The sequence below is a fragment of the Rattus rattus genome, chromosome 16, assembly GCF_011064425.1.
Source record: "Rattus rattus isolate New Zealand chromosome 16, Rrattus_CSIRO_v1, whole genome shotgun sequence".
NCBI classification, from domain to species: domain Eukaryota; kingdom Metazoa; phylum Chordata; class Mammalia; order Rodentia; family Muridae; genus Rattus; species Rattus rattus.
Genome location: NC_046169.1, coordinates 7,317,427 through 7,334,406, shown reverse-complemented (window position 1 = coordinate 7,334,406; position 16,980 = coordinate 7,317,427). Strand labels below are relative to the sequence as shown.

General features: G+C 49.1%; 1 pseudogene; it reads left to right on the top strand.

Annotated features, from left to right (window-relative positions):
• The first annotated feature begins 384 nt into the window (after positions 1-384).
• On the top strand, positions 385-11,496 carry LOC116885861 (annotated as a pseudogene).
• The last annotated feature ends 5,484 nt before the right edge of the window (positions 11,497-16,980 follow it).

Sequence of the window (16,980 nt, the reverse complement as noted above, 5' to 3'; positions counted from 1 at the left end):
CAGCTGCATTGAGCCTCCATAACAGTCATGAATAATCTGTGACACTCAAGTATCTGAGATAGTTTTACTCCGTCAATCTTCTCAGAAGGACATTCTCCCTATGTCCTCCGAGGTAAGCCAGGTTGTTCACTGGGACTTGGATACAAAGCATAAGACGTGGGTGGCGTTTCATGGTGGAGCAGCAGAGGTCAAGCCTAGGCTGGGTAGGTAGTGAGGGCATGAATGTGGGCTTCCTTGGATGGCTGCTTTTGAGTACTGGGTGTGCTCTGCACGCCTCTACTGTGACAGTCTCTACACAGGACGCCTGGCTCGCTGAAGACCCCGGAGCACAGTGCTTGACACACCTGTGCCCAGGTTCCTGAAGAGCAAGCAGATCCTTGGAAGATGATGGAAGGAGAGGACGGGCTTCCCACCATCGCTGTAAACAGAAAGCAAAAGTAAGCTGCCTTTGAGGACGTGGTGTACTGTGTCTTTGATTTCCTCTGGAGTTATACTGGTTCAGTATCTGTCTGTATTCCCGACCAAGCTGAGGGAAGCCGGCATGGATTTCTCTTTACCGTAACGCCCTCAAGTCACTCACAGGATAAGGGGCTCTGCAGGATAGTGCCCGGCTGTGCGGTAGACGTTGGGGAAGCCCTGAATTGTAAGTACTGGCCAAGGCGTCTGACTGTGATTCTCCCTTGAGCTCTCCCTGGGAAAGCAGGATTTCAGTGAAACAGAAACTCCACCATCTTTCAGGGGAGAACTCGGAAGCCAGGCTATTGCTTGGGGACAGAATTGAGTTTCTAGTCAGGCTTTTTGCTCAGACCTGCTCACGTGACCTTGCAGGGGATGCTGGTGGTGGCTCAAGACCTTTGACACTGTTCTAGGGCTGCCTGGGGCGTCCAAGATGTGCTGCCACAATGAAGGCCTGCATCCAAGTACCTCCCAGAGATGTCTGACTTTGAAAGAGAATGGCCCTTTGGAGTCTCTTCCTAGAAGCTTACAGATCCGATCCGGGACTAAATGTGTGCTTCTAGCCAATGGGTGAGCTCCCGAAGCTGTGGGTACGCCCACAGGTTGCATTCTGGGTCACAGGCATGGGTACAGACATCTGTCTGTCTGCCTTGATTTATAAAACTGTTTCTCATGGAGTGATCATCCTGTTACAGCAATGCTGTCAGAACAAGCTTCCTGCTTACCTCCCGCAAAGGCTGAGGAAAAAAAAAACCAACAAGGAGTTTGGGAAGACAAGTCACAGGGCCTGGCCCCATCTGACTGTCCTGGCCAGAGAAGGTACCTCCCCACCACATACACATACCCCGCCACACACATAATTTGGCTGCCAGACAACTGAAACACACAGCTCTCACCTCAAAAAATTAAGAGTTTATTCTGGAGCCAAACATGCATGCTCTTGGCCCCTGAAGTGCACCCCACCCCAATGTGGTAACACTTTGAAGTTTGCATACTGTCTAAACAAAGAAAGTTAGAAATGAAGGGACTCGTCAAATGTATTGGTGTTAATATCATCTAGGGGCTGGAGAGAGGGCTCAGCAGTTAATAGCACTGGCTGTTCTACCGAAAGACCAGGGTTCAGTTCAGCACCCACATGGTGGCTCACAACCACCTGTAACTCCAATCCAGGAAATTCAACATATCGATCGTTCTCACCTCTAAGGGCATACATACATGTGGTGCATAAATATATATGCAGGAAAAAACACCCATATACATAAAATAAAAATAAAACTATTATTTTAGCTTTTATCGGTTCTTTGTGAGCCTCACATCATGCACCCCAGTCCCACTCATCTCCCTGAGCCCTTGTATCTGCCCTCCACCCTTGCAACATCCCCCCTAAAATTAAAAAAAACCCACAAACAAAATTGAATAAAACCAAACACAGAAAACATCTCATTGCAAGAGTTGTAATGTGCCCCACAGTATTTCCCTCCGTCTACACATCTTCACTCGCCAATGTTCCTTACAGTGAGTCATTGTCTGGCTGGAGGTCTCTGGTTTCTGTGACTCCATCAATACTGGATCCTCCCCAGGACTCCTGGTTATCCTGTTGTTGCCCTGTGTCATGAAGATCCTGCAGTTTTGGATTGGCAGGACTGGCCCGTTCACACTCCCCAACAGTTCACAGATGACAGAGGTTTGGAGGCGGGCCGACCTGCATCTGGGCCAGGGTGGCAGCCAGCTGCTCGCCACCAGAGTGAGCTCTTCAGCTCTGCTCTGGCTAGGCCACATAATGCTGCCCTCTCCTGGCCTGAGGCGGCAGTCTCTGACAGTGCAAATTCATCCTCAGATCCCAGCCCAGAGCTTCTGCCACTGAACCACGAAGCAAAATTAGCTACTGGCGGCTCTGTGAGCCCGGTGAAGCAATTAGGAACACTGCAGTTTCTGACTCAAAGGCGCAATTGACTCTGCCTGGACAACAGGTGTGAACCATATTTATTTTGGTAAAAGCAAAGGAGACAAGGAAACAGCTGTATGTCCCAAGTCAACTGGACGGGACAGGAGAGTGAAAGGAAGGAGAGGTAGAGCCATTCTGGGAGGTTTGGGCTAGTTTGAGGGTTTTTGAAAGAGTCTCAAAGAGTCTCTAGTATTTCTGTATTGCGGGCCAGCCTTAAGCTTTATCTCAGACGATCTCAGACTCTTTGATCCCCCTGCCTCAACTGTCCCGTTGTTAGGAGGTGGCGCTCGGGATGTAACTGAGAACTTCAACATGTTAGGCAAGCACTCTGGGCTGCATCCACAGGCCCTTGAGCTGGGTTCTGTCACTGGCATTCAAGGGTGTGGCAGATGTAATGGGTGACAGCCAGAGTGAAATGCAATCTTCTGAAATGCAGCGTGTGACTCGTCTTTCAAGATGCGGAGACCGGCTTTCCTTAAACCTTTGAAGTACGATATAGCGGGTTATCCTGAGAGAGTGCACAGCAGTCAGTCTGTTGTCCGTCTTCCTCCATGGGGGAGTGAGCGTGGTATCCGTGTATGAAATCATAAATAATCATCTTTCACGTACTAGACCCATAGCCCATTGCGCTAACGCATTCTAATAGTAAATCCTGTCAGGACTTCGGAAGCACAAACAAACGCCACTGTGCTCTCTGGAGAATTCTACCCTCAGGAATTCGGAACTGGACAAAAGCATATACCGTGGACACACTGTGACCCACTACAGCTTCCACAATGAGAATTTGTTCTCTGTTGGGGGTGCGTTTTGCAAGGGTGGAGGGCAGGTATGAGGGGAGGGGGAGATGAGTGGGCTTGGGGTGCATGATGTGAAATTCATGAAGAACCAATAAAAAAGTTTGCAAATAAAGGAAACAAATCCTTTATGTCTTCACTGATTTCTATGTCTCTGTGACTAGCGATGGGTGAGGCTGTGTCTGGAGTTTATAGGTTTTGCACAAGTTCATATGGCTCTGTGTAAGCTTAATACATGGTAAGAAGGCAGTGAGTGCAATTTTATAAATATGTAAAAGTCTGCATTATACCTGGATTCCCGATAAAAAGAAGAAAAAAAAAAGGCCAGGGAAGTTTTCTGGACAGTTCTGCTGTTTAGCTCCATCAATGCCATTCAGAGAGAAAACTGCCATTCGTGTTGTCATCTCTATATCTATTCTCTTTGAGAAAACAAGCGTGCTTTGGGGTATATATGAAATAATCTTGACATTAAAAAAATTGCCTGTTACCAGCACTAAACGTGTAAGTGTTCCAGTTGGACCATGAGTCTCTAAGCCTAGCAGGGTGCACTCAAGCAGGACCTTTGAATAATTAATTGCTCGTTATCTTCCTTAGATCTCTATACTGTGAAAAAAACACTCACTAACAACTTGGGGAGGAAAGGATTTATGTGACTTCCATTTCCCCATCACAGTCCATCACTGAGGGATGCCAGTGCAGGAACCTGGAGGCAGGAACCTGGAGGCAGGAACCTGGAGGCAGGAACCTGGAGGCAGGAATCTGGAGGCAGGAACCTGGAGGCAGGAACCTGGAGGCAGGAACCTGGAGGCAGGAACCTGGAGGCAGGAACTGAAGCAGAGGCTATGAAGGAGTGCTGCTTACTTGCTTGCTCCATGGGGCTTCTCAACTTGATTTCTTATGCAACGCAAAGCCACCACGTGCCCTGTGTGGGGCGGGGAGTGGTGGTGTCACCTCCCATGGGCCCTCCCATGTCAATCATTAATGAAGAAAATGAAGCACAGCCTTGCCTGAAAGCCACCGCGATGGAGATATTTCCTCGACTGAGGTTCCCTCTTCTCCCTGACTATCAAGTCTAACTTCCCAGATGCTGTGTCAAGTCGACAAGAAACCAGCATAGCTGTGACCCAGTACTCGAGAAGCTGGGGCAGAGGAAGCTAAGGTTTTGAAGCCAGCACGTGCTTCATGGCTTGATCGGTCTGCAAGCCAACAACAAAATGGAGATGACAGTGCCAGCCATTTCAACAATAGTTAAAATCAAGCATATAGAGAGCAATGATTCCTGTGTATGGTTGCCTGGCAAGACCGTGAATGTGCTCAACCAGTAGGTGTAATGTTTTTGAACGCTATGTAAAGTTCACCCTTGTGTTATTTCAAATGCTGGTTTCCCTATCCCACTATCCGGGTTCACTCCAGACATGGCTCTGTCATATTTATTCTTAGAAGATCTCATCTCAGGTTTGAGTAAACACTGCTCCTCATTCGTTCTCTGCCTTGCCAATAAAAGCCATGGAGCCAATACAAATTCTTAGAGAGGATAAGGTGGGATGTCAGATTCTTGGAGGAGTGGGGAAAGACACAGGAAGTGAAGAGTGAAGCCATGAGGAGAGGTCCAGGAAGCATCAGGAGAAGAGACCTGGAACAAGAAAGGTGAGAAATGCAAGTACTGTGGGGTATTGTCGGGAGGAAGCCTGACCAGCATGGAGTTCACAGTGGAGTAATATTTGCTCAATATTTGACTCAAGGCCATCTTAATCAACCTTAGTTCTCTGTGCGGTTATTGGGAACTACCTGGGGTAAAGAAACACAGCTGCCAGATTAATTTATTACTCAGATTTATATTAAAAAGAGTTCATTTTACCCCAACACAGAATCCCACTTCTATTCTATTTATGTTGTTAGTTTTGGACATGGGTGTTTTCACTCACGACTGAGCTGTGCAAAGGAAGACGGGGAAATATCACTGACCTGGAAAAAGTGAAGACACTCCAGAGAGACACGGTGCCCCTCCCATCAGGTACCGGAAATGGAAGCAGACACACCAGAGACAATTTAAATCCCTTGGGGAATTTCCTGCAGGCAGAAGGCGGAGGCTGAAGCCTGGCGCTGGCAGGAGGAGACCTTGGCTCCCACAGAAGCCTCACAGAGATTTGGTCTCTCGTCAGATGACCTCACAGGAGACACTGGAGCAGAGGCCATGACGGCTCAGTGTGGGCCTGACCTCGCCTCACTCAGGATGCTTAGCTTTGCACACTGCTTGCTTTCTATGGCAAAGGAACCCTTATGTGAGGACCCTGAGTGTGGGGTGGGGTGACCTGGGACCCCCATTAGTTGTATCTCTTCCCAGTGTGCTGACTTGAATTATTTCTTCTTTCTCTGCTACCTTTTGTTTGGTTGTTTTTGTTTTTGTTGTTGTTTTGTTTTGTTTTGACCTTGAGAGAGTCTGTTATGCAGCCTGACTCTCCCAAAACTTATTATACAGAACTCTCAGGCACCCACCGGCCTCTGCTTCCTGAGTGCTGGGGAAAAGGCATGCACCACCATACCCAGACTTTTTCGGCTTCTCACTTTTGTCTAACAGGCCTAAGGAAAACGGGTGGCCATAGTCTAGGTTGTCAGGGTGCCTGGACCCGGGCTCTGACCCTGACAACCCCTGGAGGCTTCCCTGCCGTGTGCCCTCAGGTGGATGTCAGGGGGACAGAGCAGAACTTTGAGGAGCTGGGGTGTCAGGGGACAAGCAGATTTGACTGGTGACATCCTGGGACAGAGAAACCTCGACAGTGTCCTGGGATGGTGGCCCGGGCTCATCTGGGAAAAGAGGAGGAGCCAGACAAGCTGGAGTTGAGGACTCAGCCCCACCCTCTTTAAGTGAACGTGGCCTCTATGTGAACACAGGTTGGGAAGGGGCTGTCGTCCAGGACCACCCAGAATACACAAGGGGCTTGGATCTCCTTGAACCTAGGACGAGCCCCACATTCCTAGGTAAAGATAAAGCTGTCTGGAAATGAGCTTCTGAGGAAATTTCATTAATTACCCTCTACCTCCCTCTGCCCCAGAAAAGGAGCTGTCAGCCCTGGTTGGCCCATGCTTCTGCAGAAGGTGGGATGGGCGGGGCACTTTCACAGAGGCACTTGCTCTGCAGAGAATCAGAGAACTGGAAAGCCACCTTCTGATGTCATTCACACAGCCTACCAAGGGCATCCGAGAGAGGAATGAAGCCCCTGACCCTAATCCTGTTCTGTTGAGCTCCCTGCAGTGGCCACCCAACCTCCATCCCTAGCTGAAATGACTGAGATGAAATGACACAGGTCAGGGAGGGCTTCCTTGTGCTTCCATGGAGAACCACTGCCCTCTAGTGGCCACATGGCACAGCATCATATCCTTGGTAAGAGACCCACAGGCACTCAACCCATTCATGACAATTAACCTATTGTTAAAGATATATATATATATATATATATATATATATATATATATATATATATATATATATATATATTCTCCTCACATTTCTGCTGGGAGATTTTGTGCAATTTATCAGGAGCACAATTTAGCAAGCCTCAATTAAAAATAAAAAAACATACGTGCTCCACACAAACTAGTCAGGTTCTATTAGTATAACCAGAATAGGCTGGACAAGAACATTTCTTCTAGAATCTTCTGCTGCCTATGACCAGGTAGACTGTGGTTGCCTCCCCTTGGGACTGTTGGGTGTTGTAACTGCTCTGCATGTAACATGCACGACTGGCTTCTAAGGTCAGGCTCTGACAGGCCTTCTGCTGGGCCTCCACCACCCTGCCATGGGGAAGTCAGAAAACAGCTGACCCAGCTGCCAGACAGCACAGCATCCCTCGGCAGGCCTGAGTTAGGAAGACCTCATCTGGTGGGCAGCCCACCTGTATCCTGGGACACAGCTCCACCAGTCCCAAGTGAGCTGTCATGGAAACTGCACGGCTGTAGCCAGAATAGGTATGGCCATCCCTGAGGTTGCTAATATTTGATATAATAATTTAATTGAGGGACAGAAATGAATGACACAACCGGGTTGTATCCAATAAGCCAGCTGGAAACTTCCCGCTGGGTAGCACTGGATACCAATCGTGGTTTCTACAATGGGCTACTCTGACCAGCCAGAGAATAATAAACAGTCCTGAGAGATGGCTCAGCTGTTAGGGCACTGGCTGCTCTCACAGAGGACCTGGGTTCAATTCCCTGCACCCACAAGGTAGCTCACAACCATGCAGAACCTTGGTACCTGGGAGGCAACACGCTCTCCTGGCTTGCATGGGTACTGCACGCATGCTGTCATAGAAACACATGCACTCATACATGTAAAATAATAAGATGTTTTTCAAAGAACCAAACCATTTTAACTATGTAAAAGTTCATTGCACATGGAGATGGGGAACAGGAGACTACTATCATATAAATACATACGTGCCCTGAGCAGATCTCCTCCCACACATCCTTCTAGCCCCATGGAGCACCATTGATCCCATTCACCTCCCAAGAGCGTTTCACGCTGTGTATGCCAACATGATTTTTTCATATTTCTATAAAATCTAGGAACCACAAACTCTTTTTCCTTCCTTCTTTGTTTTTGCACAGAAGTATTAGGTTTCTTATTTTCCTTCAACAACATGACATTGAACTGTGATTGCATTCTAATCTCCTCATGGAAGAATTAAGACATGGAAACATTACCAAAGTCTTTAAGTTAGTGCACAGTTTTTTCCTCAGGGTAGGGAATGTTGCTGTGAGCAGAGTGGGCCACCATGGAAGCCAGAACCCAGTGAGCCATTGCCTGGGGAACACAGAAGAAGCCCCCTGTTGCCTATGGAAGCCCAAAGGGGACAAACACTAGAACGCATATGAAAGGAGAGCCGCCCCGCCCTCTCCCCTAAGAGAAAGACATAGTTAGAGATGAACACATGCACTGGGCTAAAGTTTGTTACCACAACATTAACCTCAACCAAGTAACCCTGACACCCACCTACTAGGGGCCTTTCTACACTGACATGCCCCTGGGCATTTGTAAATGGATGCTCTCTGTGTCCATGCACATGCCCATGTGTGTGGCTGTGCCTGTGTTTACGTGTGTGCTTGCGTGCGTGCATGCATGCGTGTGTGTGTGTGTGTGTGTATGCACATGTGCGTGTGCTTATGTGTGTGTGTGTGTGTGTGTGTGTGTGAGTGTGTGCACATAAGCACAAGTGCCTATGTGTGCTTTCACTTCAGGTAACACTGTTATGAGGTTTTCCCAGGTATAGGGCATCTGTGATCATATCACATGATGACATACTAGGAAACCCGTGCGGGAATGATTTTCAGGAGTCAGGTCAGGACAGAGGGAAGACTCTAAGAGGAAATTGTTTTTTCCTGGGAAGCTTGTGGTATAGAAGGGATGGTTTGGAAACCTGTTCTGCGCTCTCGAGTGCATTGAGAGCTGAGCTGAGGGTCTCGCTGCAGGCCACCTTCCCAGGTCAGGGTAGTGGCATGAGTGTATGGATGCCACTGTGTCCCGTTGTACACATGGAAGGCAGAGGAACAGCAATTGGCAGTACTGGTAACCACTAGAGAAAGCCTATGAGGAGGGGCTCAGGCTGGAAGAGTCAGGTCGTGACCCCACTTGCTTAGCAACCCAAATGGAACTCATCACCTGGCTACCACGTAACCAGAAGCCAACAGTAGCCTTACCTGACTTACTTGTCTGGAGGCTCTTGAGAAAGCAGGAAGTTCTCTTGTTTCCAGACTTCCAGTGGCTCTGGCCACAAAAAAAAAAAAAAAAAAAAAAAAGCCAAGAGTGGTCGTCGCCTTGGCCACCTTTGGAGACGTTGGATATGCCCTTTGACACACTTCTGGCGCGTTTCCCCCAGGGATCCTAAGGTAACACAGGCCAGCCTCTAGCAGGAAACTTTCTGGTTGGTCCCCCTGATCCCCCGAGGTCCCTGCCTGGGTGTGTGTTCCTGTGAGACACCGAGGACATTCTTTATGCTCACTTTTCAATGGTTGGTAATGGATTGCTGACGTCTCAGAGTTTCTACATTTAAACCCTCCTGCCTTCCTTCATTCTTCCTCAGAATTCACAGGAGCCAGCATCTCTGCATAAGCCCCCCAGGTTTAACTACGACAGCACAGAATACATTGAACAAATAAATGGTACCATATACCAACTGCCGTTCAGAACCACGACCACTTGTCCATCCCCACCTTTCCTGCCATCTCCCCAAAGTTTGCTACCACCTGGGAGGTGCTGGACCTGATGCTGACAATGGGAGTGGCTACATCCAACACTGGTTTTAGGGTTTTAGGAGGGCTCTGCTCTTCCCCAGGACTCTGTGCTCCCGTAGAACAAGTATGATTGTACCCCGGCAGTGTTGATCATGGGTCTGAACCTGCAAAGTGACATGGCCAAATGAGGGGTTGGGGGCCTCTAGTTTGTCTCTCACTGTCCCCAGGGAGTGTCAAACACTCCCCCTTCTTGTGCCTTGGGCAGAGCTCTTTCCCCATGTGTAAAAAAGGCTCTAGGCCCTAAATGACCTATGGGATTAATGGAACCAGACAAGAAGCCCAGAACCAACCAAGAGCCCTGGCAGGGAGCAGCTAGGCTTCCACCCATTGCCTGGAGATCTCTGAAGATCTGTCAACAGAGGCTCATTCCTGGGCCTTCAGCATGAAAGTCAGAACAGGGCAGAGAGCCCCAGGATCCCTGGTCCCTTTCCAGCCTCTTCTGATTCAAGTAGCTTCCTGTAGCTCTGTTAGTAGGTCGGGGAAGCAAGGCCTTAGGGGTGACACCTCATGGAATGCCACAGGTGTGGATCCTTCCAGCATGACGCTGTGGGGGACCAACAAAGAGGGGAGTGGGCTTCGGGTGAAGAGGGAGGCAAGATTCTTTCTGTAGAGTGGGGGAGAGGGGGTGAACCCATGTGTGCAGGGCAGTGGGGGTACAGAGTAAGGTAAGAGCCCATCTGTACTGTGAGGGGGAGCTTGTGTACAGTGCAGGGTGGGAGTCCATCTGTGGAGTGAGATGTGGTGAGAAGAGGAAAGCAAGGGACCATCTCTGCAGTGAGAGGGGTGGAGAGAGGGAGGTAAGGGCCCATTTTGCCAGTTTTGCAGTGGGAGGTGGGGGTGGGCGAGGGCTGAGGGCTGTGGGGATTCCCACTAGAGGGACGATGGTACCTGAGACTTCACCTGCAGGTGAAGGAGAACAGAGGTCTCCAATGGGCTCCTTGGTTCTGAGGAGCAGAGGGAAGGATGGAAGTTGAAGGGCCCTGGGAAAATCTATCCTCACTACAGCCCAGCCCAGTTAGCCCTGTCTCTCTGCTGAGTGTGGAGTCCTCTACACACAGCCCGACTCTCCTGACCACTGTGCCCATCAGCACCCAGGCTGGCAGCCATTGCCTTGTCTGACAGGACCCTCGGCTATGCTGGTGAAGCAAGGCTAGGCATCTGACTCCACTTCCCTGCAACCCCCTCTTCCCCACAGCGCCATGTTCTCCTTTCTGTCCTGGTGGCTTCAGATGTTCCCCCAGGATTTTTGTGAGTCCCCAGACATGGTCGTCGTGAGGCAGCTGCTGGACTACGTGAGGCTCAGTGTGCCTTCTGAAGAAGTAGATACCCAAGCCAGGGAGCTGCTCTCAGTGCTGGAGGAGCAGAAGGCCAAAAAGTCAAAGCTTGAGAAAGGCGAGGAGGCCTGGGGCCGGCTTCCTGGCAAGGGGGGAGGTGGGTTCGGTGGTAAATCCCACCAGGGAATTCTCCAGAGCTTTGGCCTGAAGCCAGGGCTGGACAGCAGTCAGGTAAGATGTCCTACAGTGAGGAGAGGACTGGGAATTCTCTGGAAAGGCCTTGTGTGACAGGCAATCCTGGGGAAGCTCACCCCATCCTGGAAGCTTCTAGGCTGCCTCCACTAAAGCCCATCTCCTTCTGCCCCTAGGCTGTGCAACAACTCCAGAACCCCCAGTGCAGGGTGCCTCAGGGATGCAAGAGATTCTGGCTCTGATGCCAGCTTCTGTGGCCGAACCACAGGGAGACCTGCAACCTGGAGAGGACCCTGAACTCCTGGACCCGGCGGTTCTGGAACCCTTTGTGCCAGAAGCTGGACCAGGGTAGCTTCCGACTTTGGATCAAGCTCTGCCCACATCAGCTGATACACAGTCACCTCTAGGTGTGGCTGCAGGTGTGGCTGCAGGTGTGGCTGCAGATGGGCCTGCAGATGTTCCAGCTGCCAGGTACTTATTTCTATCTGCCATTGTGCAGCTAGGTGCACCAGAGTCTGTTTTCCCTCTGCCCAAGGTTGACATGTAATTAGGAGAATTATCTGCAGAATTCCACCCAGTCATGGTTGCCTAAGCTGTCCTTCTCTCTTTAGAGAAAATATCTCCTTTTATTTTGTTGGCTTCTTTCTTATCGTTGTTTTGGTTGTTGGGTTTTTATTTATGTTTAGTTATTAATAAAATGAATTTTTTACTCATCTTAAATGATACAGTTCATTTCCCATGTGGTAAAATCTGTTCACGTCTACCTGTGGACGGCAGCTCTGAGCCAATCACAGGAAATAGGATCCTTGCAGGATATCGTGGGAGCAGGGAGAAACAAGCAGCTGGCAGAAAATGAGCAAACACCAACAGCGTCGAAGAATACAAACTATGTGCTGTGACCTGGCTGTCGAGGGCTCGGTGGTGCCCCTAACTGTTAGGGACTCAGATTCTACATGAGCCATACTGGGGCTCATGGACAGAGGTCTCTGCTCTCTGGGCTTCTCTGTCAAACTGGACAGCAGAACCATGCAGAGAAGGATAAGGTCATCTTAATTGTAATGGAGGTCACCATTCTCGTCATCCCCTGAGCCCAGAGCTGTGCGTTCACCCTGCACTATGTTTAACAGATGGTTATCCTAAGGAGTTGCTGGGCTTTCTCATAATACTGGGCTGATCAACCAGTGACAAGGCTGAGCCCATGGAAATTTCACACATTCGTGTGTGGGAAATGACTTGCATGCCGTCCTACTGTTCACTATGTATAGAGAACCCTCCATGGGACAAAGCCGCCAACAAAAATGGCTCACTGCAGTCCTCCTCCTGGGCCTGTGAGGTGTCAGTTACCATTTAGAGGACACTGAGTCGTATCCGTGCCCTTTCCAGGTTATAGGGCAGGTCCTGTGGACTCTATGATGGAGCCCACACACACATCACTGGCCACCTAGGCATTTGGCTTGGGAAAAGTTTATATACACCAGGCTAGTCCCTGTCTCATCAAGAAGCGAGCTGTATACTTCATCTAGTCCCCAAGCTGGGGTGTCCAGTGGATCTGAGGACTGGAGACCCAGGGCTGCAGTCGCCAGGTCAAGGGAAACTCCATACAAGCTGCAGGTTGGGGCCAGGCTTCCTGGGTGAACAGCAATGGCCTGTCCAGCACAGAGAACGGAGAAGGAGCAGTAGCTGGAAGTGCTGGTCAGGGGTGGTCTAGTTGTCGTCTACACAGGAAGAAAGGTGGCCTAGTTTATGACCAATGTGTGTAGAGAATCTCGAGGAGCATATCAGAGCTATTAAGCAAATCCAACATCACAAAGGGAACGCTCTTGCACATGAACTGAAATGAACCCACCATAGAGCTGCACAGTGGCCATGCCCAGGGTGGACGGCAGATGACAGCATTGACTGGACACCACGTCAGCAGGAGAATGACCACGCACGGCTGTTCACACAGGCATTAATTCTGTTACTGCCTTGTGTCCTGCTCTCTGCAGTGTTTGATGTCCTCTCCGGAAATGTTTAAATATGTGTCAACAAAGGGTAAGACATACAGCAGAAATTATGGCATGTAGGTTAAAACACAAACAAGCAAACAACATGGCAGGGTCATGGATTAAAGGACGATACCATTGAAACGGGTGGCAGAGGAATCAACCTGCACATTCCACATGATCACTATGGACAGCAGGGGGATGCTTATATGAATGTCCCCATGCAGGTCTGAGGGACCCACCAAACAGTATGTGTCACGGTTTGGGGGGTGACTGTCAGTATGGCACCTGCTGAGAAAGTGTAGGGACCTGAGTTTGGATCCCCAACATTCACACAAACATGGTATGCCCGTGGGCATTGGATACCCTATAATGCCCGTGGGCATTGGATACCCTATAATGCCCATGGATTGGACGCCCTATGTGCTGCTATTTTGTTTTGTTTGTTTTCAGCTTGAGGCAAGGTAGGGCAAACTGGGAAGAAAGAACATTAGTTGAGAAAAGGCCACCATCACATTCGCCTGTAGGCAAGCACGTGGAGCATTTTCTGGATGTTTGGAGAGTTCTAAGAAAGTTTGAGCAAGCCAGTACGCAGTGTTTCATCATGGCCTCTGCTTCGCTTCTGGCCTTCTGGTTCCTGCCTGAGTTTCTGCCTTGTCTTCCCCTCATGACGGACAGTCACCTGTCAGGTGAGGTAAATGCTGGCTTTTCTGAAATTGTTTTTGGTCAGTGTTCTAAGACAGCAATAGAAAAGAAAACTAAGACACCCTAGGGTCAGACGGGGCCCCCTAGCTTACTGCTCAGCCAGTTTTATAGATTGGTGAGCACTGGATTCAGAGAGAGCCTCGCTCAACAAAATCTAAGAGTAGAAGGATTAAGGAGGAATCCTGATGTCAAACTCTTGCTTCCACCCACATGAACATGTGCATGAACACAAACACACAAGCACACACATACACATACATAAACCACATGTGCACACATATTTACACACACACACACACACACACACACACACAATCTTAGGATTTTACGTCAGTGAACAGACACCATGACCAAGGCAACTCTCATAAGGATAACATTTAACTGAGGCTGGCTCACAGGTTCAGAGGTTCAGTCCATCATCATCAAGGCAAGAACACAGCAGCATCCAGGCAGGCATGGTGCAGGAGGAGCTGAGAGTTCTACATCTTCATCTGAAGGCTGCTAGCAGAATACTGACTTCCAGGTAGCTAGGGTGAGGGTCTTAAAGCTCTCACACACAGTGACAGTGACACACCGACTCCAACAGGGCCACACCATCTAATAGTGCCACTCCCTGTGCGGAGAATATACAAACCATCACACACACACACACACACACACACACACACACACACACACACACACACACAAAAATAGAGGACTGTCACGCCCACCTCGGCCGGCAAGGAAGACGCAACACGGTCGGATTCTTCTCAACAGCCTTACAGGACCACCTCTTTGCTGATACGGGGACCTTGAGCGGCAAAAATGCTCGCCTTATATACACAACAGGCTGTGGCTATGCTAATTGTCCTTCAGGGATTGGCGGAGAACGAATCACCTCACTAGCATGGTACCGTCCTGGCCAACTGACGTCAGGTGCAAAACCCGCGCATGCGCAGTACCGTTGTTCACCACAGGAGGGCGCCCTACAGAGGACTGCCCATTTCAAGTCACACCTCAAGCAGCTCTTAGCAACTGTGATTAACTGTCAGGAAGGTAGTCAGAGATGATCAATGGAGCTGAAACCAGAGCATAGAACTGTATAGAGAAACTAACCCTGGAATGCAGTGCTCACACAGAGTCTCACTGTGTAGTTCCAGCTGGCTTGGAGTTCAACCTGAAGCTTGTGCTGCCCTGGATCTACAGGTCCTCCCATTTAAATTCTTTGAATCAGTGACTCTCTCAACCTGTGGGTCAAATGACCCTTTTAGAGAGCTCACCTAACACCATCAGAAAACCCGTGTGTGTGTGTGTGTGTGTGTGTGTGTGTGTGTGTGTGTGTGTGTGTGTGTGTATGTGTTATGATTCATAGGAATAGCAATATTAGAGTTATAAGGTAGCAATGAAAATAATATTATGGCTGGGATCACCACAGCATGAAGAACTGTATTGAAGGGTCACAACATTAGGAGGGTCAAGAACCACTGCCCTAAATGGCGGGATTACAGGTGTGTACCATGATGCCCAACTCCCCCCAAAAAACCCCAAACTTGTTTATCCTTCTGGCAAAGTGTTCTCCAGACCAGAGATGCTTGGATCATTAGATGACTTGGCTCTGCATATGGGTTTGTGGACACCTGGGTTAAAAGACTAGACAGAGAACATGGGCTCTATAGGTCAAGGGAGAACATCTGGTTTTAGTACAGGAAAGGGGTTCATGAGAAGGTGGGTCCCAGGGAAGACTTTGCAGGGACTGTCGAAACATAAAGTGGGTTGCTGATACGTGTATGGGATCTTTCTCATCTCCTTCCTGAGATCTCTTACATAGTACGGACACTGGAACAGAGCTGGAACAAGATCCACTCTCCCCACTGCGCCCCAGGTTACAGAGGTAGTAAACCTCTGGTGGGAAGGCGATCCTGACCTGGCTGGCTGCCTATCAGGTGAAGAGACTGTGATTGCCATGTCTTTGGCCACGTTAACTACCAAGGCCTTCTCGACATACCTGGAAAGGTAATGTGTGGGGTGGAGACAGTGTGCAGAGGGATCTGTACCTTCCTTGCTAGGTTTTCTTCTTTTTGTATTTACCGCAACAATGTGGTTGCTGGGATTTGAACTCAGAAACTCTGGAAGAGCACTCACTCAGTGCTCTTAACCACTGAGGCATCATTCCAGCCCCTTGCTAGGTTTTAGTAAACCCATTTTAGTAAATTTATTTTATTGCTGTGAAGAGACACCATGACCAAGGCAACTTATAAAAAAAAGCATTTAAATGGGGGCTTACTTACAGTTTCAGAGGGTGAATCCGTCATGGTGGGCAGTAGGTAGGCAGGCATCGTCCTGGAGCAGTGGCTGAGAGCTTACATCTGATCCATAAACAGAAGTCAGAGAAAGAGAGAGAGAGAGAGAGAGAGAGAGAGAGAGAGAGAGAGAGAGAGAGAGAGAGAGAGATTGGGCCTTGCATGGGCTCTGGTAAAAGTTTACTCCCATTGACACACTTACTCCAGAAAACACACACCTCTTACCTCTTAGTCCTTCCCAAAACAGTTTCACCAACTAGGGACCGAGTCATTCAAATCTATGAGCCTATGGGGGTCATCCTCATTCAATCTACCAAACTAATTGAACTCTATAAAAATACTGTGAAAGCATAAAGATGGGCTGGAGAGATGGCTTAATGGTTACAAACAATGGCTGCTCTGGTGGAGGACCGGGGTTTAAGAACCAGCACCCACAGGGTGGCTCATAACCATCTGTGAACTCCAGTTCCACGGGATCTGATGCCTTCTTCTGGCTTCTTTGGACACTGCCTGCACTTTGTGCCCAGACATAGGTAGACAAAACACCCTGTCTTCCTCAGGGCTACGGAGCAGAACTACTGGAATGAAGTCTCTCTCTCTCTCTCTCTCTCTCTCACACACACACACACACACACACACACACACACACACTCAGGCATACGCGCATGCATGATACACACACATGCAGACACACGCACACACACACATATAATAAGGAGAGATTTATTACAGTAGTTCACAGGCTGTGGTCCAGCTCGTCCAACAATGGATGTTTTCTTATGGAAAGACCAAGGATTTGGTGGATGCTCAGTCCATGAGACTGTTTGCCTCAGTCATCCCTATCTGGTGCTAAAGTCCGAACGAATTCCTACAGAGCTGCTGGTCTCCGTTGAAATCCCAAAGCAGGGTCTAACACCAGAGAGAACAAGGAAAAGCAGGCAAAGCACGAAAGCTCCCTTCTTCTGTGTCCTCTTACGTGGGCCTTCACCAGAAGGTGTGTTTTGGAGATGAAAGGTGACTCTTCTCACCTCAAATGATCCGATCAATAAAATCTCTCAC